The sequence below is a fragment of the Macaca mulatta genome, chromosome 4 (genome assembly GCF_049350105.2).
Source record: "Macaca mulatta isolate MMU2019108-1 chromosome 4, T2T-MMU8v2.0, whole genome shotgun sequence".
Lineage (NCBI taxonomy): Eukaryota > Metazoa > Chordata > Mammalia > Primates > Cercopithecidae > Macaca > Macaca mulatta.
This window is the reverse complement of record NC_133409.1, coordinates 47,851,769-47,867,183: the sequence shown is the minus strand read 5'-3', so window position 1 is coordinate 47,867,183 and position 15,415 is coordinate 47,851,769. Positions and strand designations below refer to the sequence as shown.

The 15,415-nt window shown below is 38.2% G+C and overlaps 1 long non-coding RNA gene across 1 annotated transcript in view; it reads left to right on the top strand.

Annotated features, from left to right (window-relative positions):
* The first annotated feature begins 999 nt into the window (after nt 1-999).
* The window catches only part of LOC144340290 (uncharacterized), a 103,747-nt gene continuing 89,331 nt past the window's right edge, over nt 1,000-15,415 (top strand). Inside the window, exon 1 of the long non-coding RNA XR_013416228.1 lies at nt 1,000-1,166. This is a non-coding gene — a long non-coding RNA (uncharacterized LOC144340290). The remainder of the gene's footprint in view (nt 1,167-15,415) is intronic.

Here is a 15,415-nt window from a genome sequence, read left to right as displayed (position 1 = left end):
TTCTTTCTTTCTTTCTTTCTTTCTTTCTTTCTTTCTTTCTTTCTTTCTTTTTTCTTTCTTTCTTTCTTTCTTTCTTTCTTTCTTTCTTTTTCTCTCTCTTTCTCTCTCTCTCTTTCTCTTTCTTTCTTTCTTTCTTTCTGTCTGTCTTTCTTTCTCTTTCTCTCTCTCTCTCTCTCCCTCTTTCTTTCCTTTTTTTTGAAGAAGGAAAAGAACTCTATTGCCCAGGCTGAAGTGCAATGGCATGATCATGGCTCACTGAAGCCTCAACCTCTCAGGCTCAAGTGAATCCCCTGCCTCAGTCTCTGAATAGAAGGCATCACTGCTGATGCTTCGCTGAGTCAGAGGCTGGGAATAAGGCATGTACAACCATGCCTGGCTATTTTATTTTATTTTTTGTAGAGACAGGGTCTTGCTATGCCCAGGCTGGTCTTGAACTCCTGGGCTCAAGTGATCCTCCTGCCTCAGCCTCCCAAACTGTTGGGATTACAGGCACGAGCCACTGCATCTGGCTGAATTGATTTTCTTTCACGAAACTCTGATGTATTTGTTGGAAACTTTGTTCTTTTCTTTCCATAGATAAGGTTTTTGTAAATATCCAGTGATTTTTATTATCTTTTATAGATACCACTAAAATGGGGAATAGCTTAGTGCTTGTACTGCAGAATAGGATCCTAAATATACACTGAGAAAGTATCTTAGACACAGGCACATTCCCTGAAGAGTCAGTGTGTTGCCACAATGATCTCACCATCATGAGATACTAGGGCTCTTTATTGCTGTTTTCTTTTGTCCACATCTAGATATCATCAAGAAGTGACTTTGTTACCTGTACTGCCACTACTATCTTACCTTTTTTTTTGAAGGGAGCTAGTTTGATCAAAACGTTTTGTTTGTTTGTTTCTACATGCATTGGGCAGAAACAGGCAGAGGTCAAAAAATCATAGCTTTCTAGTGACCCTTTAAATGAGGCTTGCAGCAAATCATTCTCTTACGAGACACAAGTACTGCTGAAGTCCCGCTGAGTCACAGGCCACAAATCAAACAGTCCCTAGAAACCTGCCCTTCTCTGGCAGGGTTAGGGTTGAGACTGGGCCCTCAGGCCATTTGGAATGACCAATGATTTCAGTTCTCACTCTCTTCTCATCAGCACATATCTACAGTTGCAAGTAAGTGAATATTTTTTCTTTTTATGTATGATTTTCACTGTAGGTTTCCAATATAGTTATCTTGGTCTGGGTCTCAGACCTGCTGATATTGCCAATATCAATATCTGTAACAGGTCACTTATTTGTAAGTCTAAAGTGTTTGAAAACCATACTGAGAACAGGTATTCCACTAACCAGCATTTTCCCAAATATCTTTTGTCTCTTAAAGGGAAAGAAAGTAATTATTCCCTCCTCTGCTTAAGTGGTAAATGAAAAACATCTTTCTCTGAGCACTCAGAATTTTATACAGAATATAGGACAGTGTATAGCTCTGCACATAATAGTAACTCATGAATTTTCGTTGGTTGAATCAATTAAACAGACAATAAAAAGCATATCCTTTCAATAAATCCAGACAAATTTTGAAACTAAAATAGAAGGTATCTATGACGGTGAATTTTACGTGCCAACTTGTCACGGCCATGGGGTGCCCTGATATTTATTCAGGCATTATATTGGATGTGTCTGTGAAGGTGTTTGTGGATGAAACCAACATTTGAATCAGTAGACTGAGTAAAGCTTATTGTCCTCCATATTGTGAGTGGGTCTCATTCAGTTAGTTGTGGGCCTGTACAGGACAAAAGGCTGACATTCCCAGGAGTAAGGGGAAAACTTGTCCCACCCAACTTCCTTGGGCTGGGATATAATCATGAACAGAATGTTGGTAGAAATATGTACATTAGAGGCCATTCTCGTGAGGTTTCAGATAGGAATGAGGAACATGTTATAGGAAACTCAAGGAAAGGTTATCCTTGTTATAAAGTAACAAACTTGCCTGAACTATGCCTCCTTACTTGTTGCAGAAGGTAAAACTTGGGGGCAAGGAATTTGGTTACATAACTGAAGAGATTTCTAAGCAAAGTGTTGAAGGAGTGGCTTGGTACCACCTGACTGCTTATAGTAAATACAAGAAGAGAGAGATAAATTGAAGACGGAATTGTTAAGCAAACAATAAAACCCCAAACCAACCAACTCACAAAAATCCCCCAAAATATTGGAAATTAAATATTGAGAAAATCCTCAGTCTATCCCTATTGCAAAAAAAGATAAAGCATGTTCTAAAGAGAACACCAAAGGTGTGGCTGAACTATCACTTGATAAAGAGTCTATGGCATATATGAGCAGAAACTCTGCCAGTTTGAACAAAAGGGGATGGAGATGGGACAAAGTAAAGGAAGGTTGGCAGGCTTCTTGGATTCCACAAGGCAGGACCATAGAGGTATTTGGCTGTGAAGATGCACTGTTCTTCAAGAAAAGGGAAGAATGGTCCTGAAGTGAATTCAGAGATAGGCATGACTGCCACTCCTGCCACAGGCCCAGGGGGTAAGACTGTTTTCTCCTTGGTTTCAGAGAAAGGGGATCTAGCATAGAGCTATGTGGCCCTCACAGAGAGCCTCAGGGGTTTGGTCCTCTCAGACAGTTGTGGGGGCAGGTCCCTTCCAGATAGCTGGAGGGACAGAGTGGCTCTGCAGAACTGTGGAATGACACTACCATTCCAGGAAGCCTGAAAGTTGGGACATTGTATTAGTCAGGGTTCTCTAGAGGAACAAAACTAGTGGAAATATATATATATATATATATATATATTTATATGGGAAATTTGTTATGTATTAATTCACACTATCACAAGGTCCCACCTTAGGCCATCTGCAGGCTGAGGAGAGAGGAGAGCCAGTCCAAGTTCCAAAACTGAATAACTTGGAGTCCGATGTTCAAAGGCAGGAAGCATCCAACATGGGAGAAAGATGTAGGCTGGGAGGCTAGGCCAGTTTCTCCTTTCACATTTTTCTGGCTGCTTATAGTCTCCTCATGCTGGCAGCTGATTAGATTGTACCCACCCAGATTAAGAGTGGGTCGGCCTTTTCCCAGTCCACTGACTCAAATGTTAATCTCCTTTGGTAACACCCTCATAGACACACCCAGGATCAATACTTTGTATCCTTCAATCCAATCAAGTTGACACTCAGTATTAACTATCACAGACATCAGGACAAAGAGGATTATTCTCAGACCTTAAGGTCTAATGGATTTGCCCTCCTTGGTTTTGTATCTTCTTGGAGACATCACTACATTCTTTCTTTCAATTTTTCTCTTTGAGAATGGGAATGTCTATTCTCACCATTGTGCTTTGGAAGCCCATAACTCATTTGGTTTCCCAGGTTCACAGCTGCAGGGGAATTCTGCCTCAGAATGAATTATACCATGAGTCACATCTATATCTGATTTAGATGTTTAGGAGAGACTTTGAACTTTAAGCTTTAGAGTTGATAGTGGAATGAATTTAGACTTTTAGGGTTGGAATTGTTGGAACAAAATGAACATATTTTGCATGGAAGAAGAATTTAAAATTTGAGAGGTCAGGGGCAGAATGCTACGGACTGAAGTTTTGTGTTCCCCCAAATTCACCTGTTGAAGGCCTCACCCACAATATTTGGAGATAGAACATGTGAGTAGATGATAAAGGTTAAAAGAGATCATGAAGGTGGGGTCCTACTCCAATAGGGCTCGTGCCCTTATGAAAAAGGAAGAGACACCAGATCATGCTCTCTTCTGCCAAGCAAGGACACAGAAAGAAGGTGCCAGCTACACACCAGGAAGAGGGCCTCAGCAGAAACAGAACTGTCTAGCCCCCTGACTGGGCCTTCTAAGACTCCAGAACTGTAAGAAATAAATTTCTGTAACTTAAAACACCCAGTATATGGTATTTTACTATGGCAACCTGGGCAGACAAAGACAATATCCATCACATTTCTTCTGAGAAGCTCTAAATAGTCTAGAGGTAATAGGAGAGCAAAGTAAATCACGGTCTCATGCAGGATTCCTATAAAGACAGTATTCACTATTCACCTTCAGTAATGCCACTGGTAGACATGATCTGTACATGATATTGACAGTTGAGAGTGTTCTAGTAGAATTCTGTTGCATAATTCTTATTCCTGATTGCTTGGCAAATGAAATATAACAACCTCTAGGAGGTGAAGGTGAACTGTCCTTTTGCTTGTTGTGATTAACCAAAAAAATCAATTTGTCTTTTAAGGGCTCTTTACAGACTGTTTATATGATATAAAATATAGTAAGTGCAGCTTAAGTTATTAACATAAAGCCTTTAAAATGGCACAAGGACTCCATGAAGACAAAGTGATCAAATGAATTGCAGAACTGGGCAACAGTGAAGGGCTGTGAACTTCCCGTCCAGAATATTGTTTAGAAGATGTCCACACCAAATATAGTAAGAAAATTACGCTGCATAAATTTCCTCTGCAAATCTTTAATCCCAGTTCAAACAGTGTCCTCTATCTAACTTTTAGTTTTAGAGCCTAGGAAATGGGAAGAGAATTTGTCAAGATTTGGGGAGATGAAGAGAAGGAATGACCAAAAGGCTGGAAAATAAAGGAGTAGGATGGCTACAGAAATCAGAATCACTTAAGAAAAACTGTGTGGCTAAAATGTCTTCATTCATACAAAGGCCTAATCAGCAAGGTGCTGGACACTCTGTTACTGATTCAACTTGAATAAAGAAAAGGGAATTGTTGAAGTTGAAGGTTTATGATAGAAACAAGGGGAAATTATCTTACTAGAAGTAGTAATATTTACTAACAAGATAAATATGTGGTCACCTGAGTCTCCCAGAAAGTATTCCTCTCTTTTTTTTTTTGACAGGAGATCTCGCTCTGCCACCCAGGCTACAGTGCAGTGGTGCTATCACAGCTCACTGCAGCCTAGAGCTCCTGGGCTCAAGCCATCCTCTCAGCTCAGCCTTCCCAGTAGTTGGGACTACAGTAACATGCCAGCCACCATGACCAGCTAATTTTTTATTATTTTATAGAGATGAGATCTTACTATGTTGTCCAGGCTGGTTTCAAACTCCTGGCCTCAAGCAATCCTCCCCGTCAGCCTCCCCACTGGGATTACAGGCAAGAACAGTCATACTTGAGATCCCAAAATTGCTTATTTTGGCCTTAGGGCTTGTTATGGTCTCAGCACAGTCCACTTGGCCCATGAACTAGGGTAGCCATGAAGTTCTGGAGTAGCCAGTCAAATTGACCACTGACCAAATGAATAAATAGCCACTGTCAATGTCAGGTAGATAATTACAACTATTTCCTCACAAATCCACAAATTCCATTTTCACTTTAGTTTTCCAGAAATGTTAGTTAATAATAGATACATAGTCCAAATTTTCAAGATTATTTCAGTTTTACAATTGATAGAGATAGAAACAGAGTCCAACCTATTGCTAAATAATGCAAAAGGTGGTTAAAAGCCTATGTGAGGACACCTTGCACAAAGAGAGAGATGGCTGGGGTTTTGTCTGAAAAGATTTGGACAAAGCCTTTCTGGAGATGGAAGACTGGAATAAAAGACCTCTGCAATTTCTAGCAGCCTTATGATTCTGCAATTTATACGTTGGTTTTCAACACAGATAGTCAACAATAGATGACTGACTCTGTTGGCTTAAAGCAACACGTGGGTCTGCAGCTGCTTTTCCTCTCCCTGGAGCCTTCTCCTGCTTCTCTGATTTCTGGGTCAGGTATATGTCTTTACCTCTGTTGAGGAAGGGCCCTGGCTTCTGCAGAATGCCCATACTACCAGTGACAGAGCAAGAAGAGTGGACAAGAGTTTACAACAGTCCTTGGGCCTTTGTGTCCCGCTGCATGCACTTGAGCTCCAGCTTGTTTTGCTCTCCCCTACTTTGTAACTGCCCTAGGCCATTTGGGCTTCTACAATAAACTATCATATACCGGAAAGCTTATAAACAACAGAAACTTATTTCTCTCAGTTCTTGGGGCTGGGGAGTCCAAGATCAAGGTGCCAACAGATTCAGTGTCTAGTGAGACATCTGTGGAAGTGGGGAGAGAGCTCTCTAGGATTTCTTTTATGAAGACAGCAATTGCATTCATGAGGGCTCCACCCTCATGAACTAATCACCTCCTGAAGTCCCCATCTCCTAATACCATCACATTGGGGGTTAGACTTTTAACAAATAAATTTTGTTGGGACACAAACATTCAGTCTATAGCAATAATCTTCCTGACTATCTGCCCTCTGGACTTCCTGCATTGGCATCTCACTTGAAACTTAACCAGCTTCCACGGTTGTGAAATCCCTTATGATATTCTCATGCATATAAATCTCCTAGTGGTTCTGCTTCTCTGTTTGAACCCTGGCTAGTGCACATGACAAAACTCTTCCAAGAAGGTGAGACACCAAGTGAACACTTAATGAAATAAGTAAATGCCTCCACTAAGATTAGAAATGTGCAGTTGGTAGAATCCCACATCCTTCTATAATCAAATCACTTCCTTAAACTTCACTAGAGCCAAACCATAAGAGATGAACTGATAGAGAAAACTATTTAACCATATTCAAGGTCATTTGGTACCAGCTTTTAAATATTGATAGAAAAATACTCCCATCTCATACATAGGGAAAACAGGAGATCAAACACTTAAATAAACTTGAGCCTGTGGCTGTATTAAAGGGAGTTCAAAGTTGAGATTTTATAATATCCATATGGTTCCAGTTAGAGTTGGATGGATGGAGGAAAGCTGTGATGGTTATCAGACTGACTTCCTAGACTCAGATGTTAGGAAGTCATATATATAGTGTATGCTAAATACTTGCTGATTTCACTCTCTACTCTAGGCAGTGATGACTTCCCACAGAACTTATAAGAGAAAAACAGAGAATAATGTCATGTATAAGTCGGTGTGTGTATACACACATGCACATACACACATAATAATAGCTAACACTTCTATAACCCTTTGGTTGTAGTAACTTAGTCACCAGCATAACCTGTAACTAGGTAATATTATTACAACTATTTATCAGAGAGGAAGGAAGGCATTGTGGGATTAAGTGTCTTGAGAGGGTCGTGCTGAGGTGTCTAGTACCTATAGTCTGGTAACCAATGCAGTACTGCTCCAGGGTCTCTCTGCCTATCAGTTCCACTCTGAAGTGTATAATCCATTTGGGCATGCAGGTGCACAAATCTGACTCCATAGTTCATAACCTGGCTACAAATTGCTTTTTCAATTCCATCTTTCTTCTCTCTTAGATGTTCTTGCATTTAAAATTTCCATAACATTCTTATGTTTAAAAAAATCTCTGATCATATTTATAATAGATTTCCTAAACTCCTTGTTGATGTTCTCTCTCTATTATTTCTGCATCTGTGCCTATTGACTGATTTTTCTTATGGTTGTGGGTCACATTTTTCATGCTTCTCCACATGTTCAGTGATTTTTAATGGAAGCTGGACATTGTGACATCACATTGCTGCAAGTATCTCTCTCTCTCTTTTTCTATTTAGATATAAAATGACAGAGAGAGAATATATGTAAATATATAAAACAAAATATATATTTATATACTATATTAGCATATATTATATTACTGAATAATATAATATATATTAACATAATATATTTATGTATTATACTAGCATATATTACTTAAAATATATAAACATATATAAAAATATATATATAATATGTCTCTTTGGGGTTTTATTTTTCTTTAAGTAGTATTAAATTTTCTTTTGGCATTAAGTTATTTATACATGAGCTCCATATTTTTAAAGCTTATTTTAAAACTTGTTAGGATGGGTTTAGGCCAGCCTTTATTCTAGAAGCAGTTTAGCTTTATTATTAAGAGACTGGAGTGTCTTCAGTCTCTCCTGAATATTCTGGGTGTTTCAAGAGTATACTCCACGCTAACTGGATGAATCTGAAAGATGTCTCAGTCCTGTGTGAGCTCTGGGAATTATTCTGCACATAGCTCCCTGCTTTTTGTTGTTTTTCTTCAGAAGTTGTTTTTTACTGCCTAGCCTTGTGGATTCTCACAGTATGCTCACGTTATTCAGGCAAAGACTACAGAGGATTCCATGCAGATTTGGGGGATGTTTTTATCTGCATAGCTTGCTTCTCTAGCAACCTGCACCACACATTCCAATCTCTCCATCTTCCCTGAACTCCAAACTCTGTATCCTCAGCCCGGTGAGAGTGCTATGCTCCTTCTCCCTGTATTGTGGCCTGGAAGAAAGGAAGGTGAGAAAATTACAGAGGTCACTTCATTTGTTTATTTTCTCTCAGGGATCATAATCCTGTACTGCCATTTCCAAGATCTGGTAACAGTCCTTTTCTATACTCTGCCCTGTTTCCTAGTTGTTTACAGTAAGAAAGCAAATCTGATATCAGTTATTCCATCATGACTAAAAGTGGAATCCAATAATTTTATTGTGAATGAATTATTAATAGATAACAATAGTTTAAATAACTGAGTACGAATGAATTGATATAAAACTACATTGACTAAAGCTTTATGTTTATGTTTTTTAATATGTATAACTTACACATTTTCTTTTCTAGGTTCTCAGTTGGATTGTGAGAATTTTTATGCTTTTACCATCTTTTCCTACATATATGTCATCAAAGGGCCCTGATACATGGTTTTGCAAGGCACATCTGTGGATTTCTGCAGATACTTCAACCATATCAATGAGTATTATTTCATACTCAGATCAACTGTTCACATATATAATGAAAATTTACTGGTCTATATTTTTCTCTCAGTCCAACCATCCCAGGAAATGGATGAAAAATGAAATAAATCCTGTCGGCATTTTTACCACTCTTAGGGGCAAAAACTATTACACTTTTACGGAAGACAGGAAGAGTATTTTAGTGGCCAAGGGACCAGAAACCTTGGGGTACCTCTCACAGGTCTCACAGGACACAGATGTCCTGGTTGCATAGTGTTCCTGAGCACAGCTTTAGCTGAACGCTTGTATGTCAAAGGGGAGTTCTCTAGCAATGGAACAAAACTGATGACTCAAAGAGAAGGCCCTGAAAGGAGGCCATGTGTCTGAAGATCTGGAACCACTTGTCAATCTCAATCCTACTTTGAATGGGAGTCTTCTTTGTACGGAAAGCACTTTTCTATTATCTTTGAGCATTCAATAGAGGCTCAATACATGCTTGTTAAATAAATCATTGTGAAAGGTGAGCGCACTCCCTTGTAAACATCTCCCACCCCAGTGCACTCTCTTCCTCTTAGGTTGTAATTTGTTTTTTTTTTTTCCTCACCAAACAAACACAGAGGCCTTTTTATGAAAGTATCATTTTCTAAAATATACCCATAAATCAAATGTGAAATGGATACTTTGTTTGGTAAACTAACATTTTACAAGGTTATGGGGATGGTGTATTTATTTATTTATTTATTTATTTATTTATTTATTTAGAGACAGAGTCTCTTTCTGTCGCCCAGGCTGGAGTACAGTGGCATGATCTCAGCTCACTGCAACCTCTGCCTCTCAGGTTCAAGCAATTCTCATGTCTCAGCCTCCCAAGTAGTTGGGACTACAGGCATGCGTCACCGTGACTGGCTAATTTTTTTTGCATTTTTAGTAGAGACAGGGTTTTGCCATGTTGGCCAGCCTGGTCTCCAACTCCTGAGCTCAGGCAATCGACTTGCCTCTGCCTCCCAGTGATGTTCTTTATAATCCAAAGTCAAACTGCTATCTCTATAATCTATCACCTGGACTGAAGAAGAACCGAAGGGGCACTGTGCAGCATTAGCACCCGTGTCCAAGTCTGCTGTAGGTACATTAAAGATGCCCATGCAAGCAATTTAGATGCAAGTTCAGGATCACTACCTTTTCTGTCATTCTCCAGAGGTGGGGGACGGGGAACCAGTCAGTTATGAAGCACTTCAGAACTCCTGGGAGATATCGATGATATGAGGCATCTATATATATAATAGAATTATATAGCTCCCAGTAGTGTTGTTTTGAGAGACAATAACCAATTTAATATTTTGAAATGACTTGCCCAGACAGCACTCTTTGGAGCATCTTTTGTTTTTCTTGACCTCCGTCTCAAAGGTCTTCCAGCTTTGAACAAATTCCACAATTCTCTGGACTTCCTGAGGAAAGTAGCTAAGATGTCTCATTGTTGCAAATGGTTTTTTTTCAGAATTTCAGATTGCTGGTGTCAAAAACATAACCAAACAAAAAATGTCTTAAACTTGTTCTTCACTGGTTATGTTCTCTTATTCCATGTTTTCCTTACACATTAAGAGCATGAATGTAGATCCAATTAGACTGGGCTATTTCTTAACCTATATTCTTGTCCTTGGAAATGTGAAAGTGTACCATGACTACTACGGATAATGGCCTGCTTTTACAACTACTTCACAGTTACCTGATGCATACTCAGAAATCATTTGAGCAACATAAATTAAATCAAGTAGGAATGTGTGATTACGTAGAATATAGTTTTAGTTAGAAGGCCTGGGTCAAACCCCTGGAATTAATAGTTCCTTTGTCATTGAAGGTGGCTCCACAGATGATCTAATCATGGTCTCTTTATATGATGGGTGGAATATTTCCCACTTTACTTACATTATAGGATTAATAAAAAGATTAATAAAATTGCATATAGCATGCATATATCTCTCTATATACGTGTGTGTTTGTATCCCCTATTCACATTAACTAGGCAACAGTTTCCTATTTCTCCAGGAATTTCATAAAAGCAATTTTTATGTAAGTAATTTATTGGTAGTGAAGTGGACAAGAGTAATAATCATAATGATGATGATGAGATGAATAACAACCATTTTCGTGGTACCTCTTTAAACGCTTTGCGTACATTATCTTAGCATTTGTCCAGTTGAGGAAACTGAAACTAAAAGATCGCTTTGCCTCAGTCACACAGCCAGGAAGCCCAGCAGAGATTCACACTCAGGTCTGACTGGGGTCCACGTCTGTGTTCTGTATACTACTGTGCCCCTCTTGCCCACTGTCTGGTAGAGCCGAAAGAGTTAGCAAGAAAATAAGGAAAAGTAGTATGAGACATATTTAAAAATAATTCACAATACAGAAAGGATCTCTTGCCCAATCATTAAAGAATAATAAATCAACAATAAATTATGCAAGTGATGTCTGCCAATATAAATATGCAGTGTAACTAGAAACCAACGACAAAAAGTAAAATCTACCTGATTGAAGACAAGAATCCTTTTAAAAATAAATCTTGAGTCAAAAGAAATATAGAAATCAAAATTATACAATTTCTAGAAGAAAAGCTTATAGAAACCATGTTAGCATTTTTAAAAGAAAGAAAATAAAAGCAATAAACATACAATTCAAAAGTTAAGAAAACACGCAAAGACACTAAAAAGTCAAAATAAGGAAAGAGTGAGAAATACAAGTGGAAAAATCAGTAAAGTAGGAAAAAAAAAAAAAAAAACCACAGAAAAAAAAGCCCAGGTCTTTTATTGTTTACAGTTTTAAACCCAGGATGTATGTATCTGATATGCAGTAGGAGGCGTTTCCAGGGCCCTGGCCACTTAAATGGTAGCATGCTCTCATCATGGCAAATTGGATGGGAGAAGGCATGAAAGGCAAAAGCATCCCCATCCTTCTCCAAACTCCACTCCAAACGGCAAGCAGAGCCTGAATGGTGTCTCTGAACATGCACCCTTACTGGCCCTGGGGTCAAAAGATCACAAGATTTTGGAGGAAAGTTAGAGTAATTATAATGCCCAGGGTATAGAATACTGTAACTGTTCAAACAAATCAGTAAATAAAACTTTTGTCTGGACTATAGCATGGTTAAAACAGGTAATAGAGAATTAACCTCAGAGGCAACCATAGAATACATAAAATAGCTTCAATTGATGGTCTCATTAAATAAAAACTTTCAAGCTAATGGTCAAGAAAAAAATTAATGAAATTTTTCAATTGCTTTACTTAAGAAGAAATTAAGTGCGAGGCATAAAATTGTACAAGTGCCTGTTTCTTGGCATGAGTTTTGGAATAATGCTTGTAAAAATCTGACTTCATGTTAGATTTCAAATTAATTTTACATGTAAATTAAATTTCATAGGGAAAGAAAATTTCCTTTTTTACTTGTGCAGTTTTCAAAAGACTGAATTTTAAAGTGAGTTTCAAGGACAATGGTAAAATCCTCAAGACAAAGGCCTTACTAAAGCACATTCTTTGTACTAAAACAAATGAAACAACTTGATTTTCTGGCTGGAAAAAATGTTCTGAGCATTTGGTTTGGTTTTAAATATCTTATTAGAAAACAGTGCAGGGTCTTGAGCTATAAGAATATATAGACTTTCACTATCAAATGAAATCATTTTTAAATTTACAATAATCTTTCTGATTCTGATTGTGTTTATTGAATATATATTATAAAATATTAATACCTTGTCATAAATATGATCTCTTTTCTCTCTATATATATAGATGTGTGTGTGTGCATGTGTGTATACACACATAAACACATATATATGAAAAAGTTTAATTCATATATATATACTGTGATAGACATATTCCAATATAATAGTACCTGGTAATAAATTTCACCCCAAGTGCTTATGAATTATACATATCTGATTAGTATGAACTTATACCTAACCACAAGTACTTAGAAATATAATATTATCTACTTTATGAAAGTCACAGACTTTACTTTAGAGCTGTTCTATATATAGGGTAAACTTCAAAAATCAGAAAAATAGATATTAACTTGTTGATATGATTCGAGCTGTGCTTCAACTCACTTTTCTCATCAAAACTATGTCCTGAACTCAGGTATCACAGCAACTGAAATTAAATGAATGTAGAGCATTGCAATTCTCTGGCTAGAGCTTCTTTAAAATGAAATTGCTTTGGAGAAGCATTAGCTCATTGATTTATTAGGACCTTGTTATGAATTATTGATGTATCAGGGGCTTTCTATTAAATTAGACAATTTGAGGCTGCAAAGAGACACTGTCAAGGGTCTACAAAAAAGGATTTGGTGTGAGAGACACATCCTTAGCCATACCATGGGCAGGCCCAGGCTTGTGATGCTTTGCTTGTTAGAATGCTGGCCCTGAGAGGGTAGACAAAAAATGCCAATAAGCCATGTCACTGTGGATGACTTGAAATCATCAGTATCATGTCCTTTATTTCTCTCCAGATGATCTAAAACAGAGATCATTAAATCAAATATTTAGAGGGGACCTCAGGTGACATTCATGAGAGAAGCAGGCCTAATAAGGCTATGACAAACTTGAGAGTGTGCCCAGCTCTACTTCGGATGAGTAGCACCATGTTTTTAGGGTTTTAAAAAATAACTGGAATGTTATATCTAATGTGAAATTCCCCAAATTTAAAATGTTGGCACTATATTTGTATTAATTGCATAGGTCATCAAAACTACATCATTAGGCTAGAGTTGGTTTTTGGTTTCAATGTTCTATGCTTTTAAAGTACTTGGCCCTAGGTTTTATTATATGAATAAAGAGAGTGGGGAAGATTAGGTAGTACAGTGGTGAGGGTGTTGTTTATTATTCCTTCATTCATTGTAAATTTAAAAGTGGACCTACTATATTCTAAGCCTGGTTTTACTCATTGTGGATAACGTGGTGAGCAAGTCTCCGCCTTTATAGAATTTGTATTCTTGTGAGTAGGAGTGGGTGAGACTGCTGTAAAAATGGATAAGGAAAGATGAGAAAGAAATGCCATGAAAAGTGCAGATCCCTAGAATTTTTGAGTAGTATGAGAGTTTGTTCCTTCTTATTTCACAGGCATGGAAAATGACTCCCATAGAGATTAGTGGATTGCTCAGGATATAGTAAGTTACTGGGAGAATCCAGGCAAGAACCCAGGGCTGTGTTTGTGGTTGTGCAAACTATGCAATTACACAGGGCCCCACGCTTGGTTTAATGGTCTGCTGTCACTGTTAGATATTCTTAATTATCTTTGAACTTGTGATTTGTAACAGAAGTGCAATGCAATGATGGAGCTCATGCTGTTACTTGCCGCTTCGTGTGCACAGAGCATGTGATGGCTTTGAGCACAGAATTCTGGTATACCACAATGCATGGAGTTCAAGGAGACTCCAAGTGATTGCAAGGTAAGCCTGTTATGTTCATTCTGAGTGATTGGGAAGGGTGGTGGGGGCCCCTGACAACCCCAAGAGAGGTTACACTTTCCATTCCAAGGAGAACTTGCTTAGAACACAAAGAGAAGACTATGGTGTTCCAAGAAACTCAAACCACCAAGGAGCCCTATTGTGTCCTTTCTTACGTGTGTTATGCCCTTGCAGTAGTCAGCCACTTATGCTGAACGTGCTGACATAGAAAGAAAGCGAAAGATAGGGCAACCCACAGTTCTTTTTCCTTTCAATCTTTCCTTAGCCATCAGTAACCCCAAAGGTAGGGAGAGTTTGTGGAATGTGTGTGCGTCGAGAATTGAAATAAACACATTCAAGTTTGTTCTGTGCAGTGTTTCCACTGTTCTGGTAAGAACAAAATAAATATGCATGTAAAAACTATGAAATACATGGTGTTGGATTTCAGTGATTCTGCATACACATCAAATACTCTTACATTGGCATTTAAAACTCATTGCACAACATAAAGCTAAATGGTAAAATTCACTCATAATTAAATTTTTTTTTTTGAGATGGAGTCTTGTTCTGTAACCCAGACTCTAGTGCAGTGGTGCGATCTTGGCTCACTGCAACCTCTGCCTCCCAGTTTCAAGCAGTTCTCCTGCCTCAGCCTCCCGAGTTGCTGGGACTACAGGCGCACGCTGCCACGCCTGGCTAATTTTTTTGTATTTTTAGTAGAGACGGGGTTTCACCGTGTTGCCCAGGCTGATCTTGAACTCCTGAGCTCCCAAAGTGCTAGGATTACAGGCATGAGCCACTGCACCCAGCCAATTAAAAATTTTGATTTTAATTTACTTAGAACCACATTAAACAACATTAAACAGAATTTAAAACCCCGTGATGAAGAAGGAAGGAAACCTTATATTATTTTAGTACCTTCAATGACTCTTTTCCTGCTTTTTGCCAATGAACTCTGCATTTTCATTTTGCACCTGCCCTGCAAACTACATAGCTATACCTGCTAAACCCAGGTTAGAATCCATTCTCTTCACTTGTAAGTCACAATGCCTCCCTGAGCTCTGGTTTGATGTTGCAGAATTGAATGGTGATATTTATTAGCCTAGAACAAGGAAACAATGAAGCCTTGTTTAAATAGTTTTCACTTTATCTAAGCTGTCATAATCATAATTTCATAGTAAGTATTAATGTACCCAAACTTGCCTATCTTTGGTCTGTTCTGTTTTTTAATTAATTTATCTCATGGCCCTGCTCATGAAACAAAATGAGGTAGTGTACAAGCAACTCATA